The sequence below is a fragment of the Gossypium hirsutum genome, chromosome A03 (assembly GCF_007990345.1).
Source record: "Gossypium hirsutum isolate 1008001.06 chromosome A03, Gossypium_hirsutum_v2.1, whole genome shotgun sequence".
NCBI classification, from domain to species: Eukaryota; Viridiplantae; Streptophyta; class Magnoliopsida; order Malvales; family Malvaceae; genus Gossypium; species Gossypium hirsutum.
Genome location: NC_053426.1, coordinates 28,378,784 through 28,385,465, shown reverse-complemented (window position 1 = coordinate 28,385,465; position 6,682 = coordinate 28,378,784). Strand labels below are relative to the sequence as shown.

Genomic DNA, 6,682 nt, shown 5'->3' with positions numbered 1-6,682 from the left:
ACTATCTCATTAACAAAAAATGTTTCTAAACATTCATTTATTAAAACATACTTATGAAAGAAATGATTGAAACATACTTGAAAATTTTTAAAAATTTGAGCAATTTATTTTCCTTATCCCCCTTTAAAAAGAACCAATGTCCTCATTGCAAGAACAAAGTGTAATAAATGAAAACTGAACACCAGGTAGGTTGTAAAAAAAGAGAGGTGAGTCATTAAGATTGCTTAAATACCAAGTTTTTACTAATAACCCAATCCTAGACATGTTCATTCCCATTACCACATTACTTAGTCTCTTTCTAAAGAAGTGTTAAGTTTGCTCATGCTTTTTATGCTTTGTTCTGTAGAAATTAAATCCTAATTACAAAAGAAATAAATTCCTAAAGACCTAAAAATGATTAAATAAATAATAAGACAAGAATCCACACTTTTATTTTTCTGACTCATTCCCCTTGTCTTCTTTAGCTCCATCTCTGCTTGCATAGTCAGTATCTTCCATCCATTTCTTAAAGATAGCATCTGGAAACTCAAGAACAAAAGTATTAGTGATATTCTTAAAAGAATTTCGAATTGAATCATCTCTAATTTTTGCATATTTCTAGTAAGTTTATTGTTGATTGTGTATGAACTTGCACATTCCATCATAATTGACAAATCTAATTTCTTTGAAGTACTTGCGGAAGACGGCATTGGAGTTGTAGACTCAGGTTTAACACTTAGCTTGTTTGTTTCTTTTTCTAGCTCAACCTCTGGTTCAGGGGTTACAGATCCTTCAACTGGTTTAGAACTGTTCAGTTCCTTGTCAGATTCTTTTTCTTCAGTGTATGTAACTGAGTTAGTTTCAGTTTCAATTTCCTTTGTTGACTCCTTGGTATCTGACTTAGTTGGCTCTTCTTGCTCGCCTTGATTGAGTTCATGCACCTTCTCTACTAACCTTTCAAGATCATAATTTGTAATGTACCCTTGAACATATTGCCCCTTTAGATTTGCTTGTGTTTTAACATGAGCCCTTAAGCAAAGTGAAGTGATTAATGATTGGACATAAACAATTTTTGTCTTCTTTTTAGCACAATCATGAATCTCCTTGAGAATAATTTTCTCAACATTAATGGACTTTTCTGTCAATATTGCAAATAACAAGAGCATCAATTCCATCGAGATGGTGGAACTATGTGAGATAGGCAACCATACATTTGCTACTGGTTTTAAGTATTCCCATCAGCAAGAATGGATCCCATACTTTCTTATAATCCATTGGGATCTTGGATTTGTCATAACATTAAGCACTTGTTGAAGAAAATCCCAATTGATATTGTTCATCATAGGGAAGTACTCATCTTCTTCAACATCAGGTAAGTTAAACAAATCATTGGTGGACTTAGAAGTAAGATGTACCTTTTTCTTTTGAACAATGACCTCAGTAGCATGTTGCATAGTTAAACTAGCATAGAATTCTTGAACTAGTTCATCATCAGGAAGTGAACGAGCATCATAAAATTGTTCCCACTTGAGAGCAGTGATTTTCTTTCTAATCGGTATAGGAACAATCATGAAATCATGACTCTTCAAGTTAAAACCTTTTTTTGCATCATAGGTTGGTGCTTGAAGATTGAATCAAACCTTTCTTTCACTTCTTCATCGATCAAAATCAGGTTTTCAGGAGTAATCTTTGAAGATCTGGTTCTTTTACGAGACATGGTATCTTTTTCTTGAGAATTTGGAAAAGTTTCTGCACAAGGGGGAAAATAATGACCTTCCTCACAGTACATACAAGAAACTATTTTAAACGGGCTTTGTGGCTGAGCTGCAAAATTATTAGCACTATTAGAGGTAAACTGTTTTAACAAAGAGGAAATAGACGATACTTGAGCTGATAAAGAAGTAAGGGCATCAACTTCATGAACGCTGGCTACACGTCTTCCTGAAGCTGTTCGATTTGTTGGCCATTGATAGTTATTACTTGCGATTCTCTCAATGATCTCATAAGCCTCATAATAAGACTTAGACAGAGTTGCACCATTTGCAGAAGCATCTACCATTAATCTTGTATTTGCATTGAGACCATTATAGAATGTCTCCAACTGGATACAATGAGGAATCCCATGATAAGGACACTTATGAAGTAACTCCTTGAATTGCTCCCAAGCCTCATACAAAGACTCGTCATCCAATTTTTGGAAAGTTGTGATCTCGTTCCTCAACTTAGCATTTTTGCTAGGCAGGAAATACTTAACCAAAAATGTCTCTATTAATTATTGCCATGTAGATATGGAACTTGGTGGCAATGAATTGAGCCATGCCTGTGCTCAATCTTGCAATGAGAACGGAAACAACTTCAACCTCAGTGCATCTTCAGTCGCACTAACTATCTTGAATGAATCACTCACCTCCATAAATAATCGAAGGTGGAGATGTGGATCTTTCGTCGGCATACCACTGAATTAGACCACCATTTTGAGCATTTGAAACATCACTGGTTTCAATTCAAAATGGGTTGCCTTAATATCTAGCCTTCTAATTCCTAGATTTATCTCATTGAAAAGTGGCACAGCATATTGTCTGATGCATTAATCCCTATCATCGGCAATGAGGATGGGGTTTTGTACACGATCAGCTTCACTACCTTGGTCTTGATTTTGATTTCCAAGGTCCATCTCGACTTGTCTTAGAGCTTTTCATTCATGTTTTCTTTGTCTGAAACTTCGCTGAATTTCAAGGTCTACAGAGAGTAAATTGATAATTCGTTCTATGCTCATAAACACCTGAAAAGAAAATCATAAAATTAAAAACAATAAGTTAGTAATGTTAGAAATAAACCAAATTGGAAGTAAATAATTTCACAAAAAAATGACTATGGCAACAGTTAACAATCCCTAGCAACGGCCCCAAAAACTTATAAGGCGTAGGTTTGTAAAAAATACACAGTCGTTATCAAGTAATAAGTAAGTATCGAGTTATCATCTCCACGGGGATTGTATTTGTGTTTAATCACTTAATTGTAAAATTATACTAACAACTTGGTAAATAAAAACACAATATGTTGAGAAGTGAAAATTGAATATATTAAACTAAATGCAATGATCCCTAATGCGAATTATCCTAAGTATGCAAACTATATGAATGAAATAGATTTTAGCAAAATTAAACAGAATTTGCAACAATTATAACATAAATAAACTAGGACAATTACTTTAATTACACTCAATTTATTATAAACAAGCTTAATAACATTCGGAAAAACCATTCCATGGCAACTCGATCTTTCATGAGTTTGGAAACCACATTAGGTCATTTCGAAATCCTTTACTTAGTAAATACGCATTTTACTGATCCTTATTTACTAAGGGTTTCTTAGCAATCGTGTGTGGTAACAGGGACGTGTTAGGTTTGAAACAGTTTAATCACATAAATCTAAAAACTATGCAGATAATAGAGCTTGGTTAGAGTTGTTATGCAACCTGCAATTTAATCGGGTTAGGATCTAAATTGAGCATGCACATTTCAATTATGCGTCCACTAGCCGTTGTTTGGTTAGGATCGCTCAGCTAATTCAGGCGCATTTCAATCACGTATGACCAAAATACAAACTTGATTTTAATTGAAAAAATGATCGATTGAGGTACAAACATTATAAGCATGAATCAAATAAATATTATTTAATCAAAGCAATCATCCTAGCTTAAATAAAATTAAGCTAACATTATTGTAAACAAGAACAAGAACACATAGCAAACATTTTTAGATTAAATTAAAGAAAAGAAATATTAAACTTATATCAGAGTGGCTGTCACCCAAGACTCTGACCGATGAGGCTCATTCGCTCCATCACTTTGCTCCTTTACTGATGGCTCTCCAAGGTGGCTGACCAAAGGCTCTTTAAGAGGCTTAATTTCTAAAATCTCTATGAAGAGATGATACTAGGCGTGGGAAATGGAAAATGCTAAAGAGAATTGAGAGAGAAGAGAGAATGATGATGGATGAGTGATGAATGATGAGGGATCAAATGAGGTCTTATTTATAGGTTAAGAGAGGAGGGTAGTTTTCTAAAAATAAAGAGATTTAGTCTCTTCAAGCTTTTCCAATGAGTGGCCAGTCATGCTTGGTGGATTTGAGTTGAATTTTGCTTTATTTTTAAGCAATTTAAATGCCATAACAATTCAGTACTGGGACTCGATCAAATGTAAATCTTCGGGCAAATCTTTAATTTCTTCAACATTGCAAGGGCCTTGTATAGTTAAACCAAAAAGTTGTTTATGTGGACGGCCATGTGTAGTTGAATTTGGATTGACTTGGTCTTCAATTTGGACAGTTCTTTTGTAATCCAACAACGCTATCAGACCTGTTCAAAATAAATAGATAAATTAAAGGACCAAAGAACAAAATTTATCCAATTTAAATAATTAATTAAAACCCAAATTATTAATGAAATATTTTAAAATGAATTATTAAATATAACTTTATATTTTATTGCTTAATTTAATCATGCATGGCCCATTTTATGTCTTAAAAATATTATATGTTCAAATAAATCTAAAATAAGTCATTTTATGCATGAAAACTATATAATAAAGCATAAAATCACATTTTAATAATTTCCATGTCCTGATTTCATATTTTCACATATTTCATTAATTTATTAAACAATTACTTAGTTTTAACAATGAATTTAATTTAAAAGGTGATAAATTACATAGGAAAAATTCTATATATTTTTTCAGTTTACAACACCTTCAATTGAATTTATGGACATTAATTAAGTCTTAATTAAATAGAATTAGACAATCAATTTCATGCATAACAAACATCGAATAAATCAAAGAGGTGGTGACCTTAAAAACTAGTAAACCACTCCATGGAAGCTTCAATTAAACAATCGTTAGTATAAATTTCATACTTCACACACTATGTTATCAATCACCGTGTTATCAAGCAACAATACACCATAAATCATTCAATAATTAAACTCAAACATTCCTCAAATTTAATATAAAACCATCCAAAATAAATGTCCAATGTCCATTTACAACCAAAATCAAACTAATTGCCGGGAGTTCCACAATGCCCGACTGCAGTCTCTAAAATGCGTAATGAAGTCTCTACCAAGCCTAGATCTCTTGGAACTCTCTTGCTCAAATCTTCATCTTTTCAATCCCGATGATTATCTTCACGAATGTGAGAGTGTGAACTTTAAAAGCTTAGTTAATGTTAATAAAAATGACAAGTAAATTAACATCCAATTTATATTTAGTTCATAACCAATCATTCACAAATTGTCAGCCAAAAATATTAAACATGTCAATTTAATTTCTATAAGCATTTTCCATACAAAAAATCAATTGTTCATGGCTTTCAATTATCCATTGATATAGCAAAAATCACACATAAATATATTGACATTCATTTCTCATGGCTTAATTGGATGATCATACATTGGATATACAGATCTCTAAACTCCCACAAATATCAAATACAATCCACTGAGTTGAGCGGGCCGAACCACGCGCTCCCTTATAGCGCCTCAAATAACCCATTGAGTGGAGACCCATGCTTAACACTCCCTTATGTACTTCAAACAAATCAGCCTACCTAGAGCCATATGCTCACAATGTCACCAATAAAGGTGAGTACCCACAAATCCTATAAATTAAAATTTAAGTTCATTTTGGCTTTTAAATAAAACTTTAATTGTCAAAAAGCGTATGGAATAATTATTTCACTTAATTCCTTTTATTTTTCGTTTAAAAATAATCATTAAACTTACAAAACAAATAAATAATGATTAAATCTCTTACTTTTAAAAAAACGTTAATGTTAATTTTTATGTTCATAAACACCTACTTGATAAGTGTTTGTTTAATATTCACAAATAAAGTACAAAATTTATTAACCTACAATTTTATTCACGTTTAAATTTTTGTCTTAAAAAAAGTTTTCATTGGACAAGTTTTTATAAAATCAATTTCCAACAATCCCCACATGAAAGAAAATTTGTTTACCAGTACAAAGACTAAAATATCATAGAGAGAAAATTGTATTAGAAGAATACTACATTAGGAGAGGCAGCTTTTGGCTTTGTACCTTCCTTAATGAAGTACCTTCAGATTTTTCGGCTAATTAGTGAACATGATATCTTGAACTATTCATATTTTAATGTAAACCTAGACAATAATACTAACATAGATTCTATTTTGAAATTCTATTGTTCTCACAATTGCATTCATTTTGGCCCTGAATAAGTCCTAGTTTCATGAATGCTTTAGTGAATTTAGCCTTTTAGAAATTCTCAAAGAACTAACCATATTTCTCATTCATATAGGTGACCTCTTATTAAGAGTATTTTTCTTATTGAAAACCAAGCCATGAGAATCATTAAGAGCATCCTTATTTCTCTATACTTAGCACTTTTGTTTTTCACTATAAGAATAGATAAGAAATAATAATTTCCAAGTGCTACTAAAAGTGTAATATGACTTAATTTTTCTTTTTAACCTAGATCTTGGAACCTCGAGTCAACTTGGTAAGGTTACCATCATAATTTTTTTATGTCTTTTAAAGGCTTTAGGCCCATTTGATTGCACCTAGTGTGCGTTGTAACACCCCTTACCCATACTCGAGACCGGGACAAGGTACAAGGCATTACTGTGCACGAACATGACATTTCCGAAAAATTTTCGGGCTATAAA

At 32.2% G+C, this 6,682-nt stretch overlaps 1 non-coding gene across 1 annotated transcript; it reads left to right on the top strand.

Annotated features, from left to right (window-relative positions):
* Positions 1–2,096: 2,096 nt before the first annotated feature.
* Positions 2,097–2,203, top strand: LOC121226552 (small nucleolar RNA R71). Its single transcript, XR_005924321.1, has one exon. It is a non-coding gene; the product is annotated as a small nucleolar RNA R71 (small nucleolar RNA).
* The last annotated feature ends 4,479 nt before the right edge of the window (positions 2,204–6,682 follow it).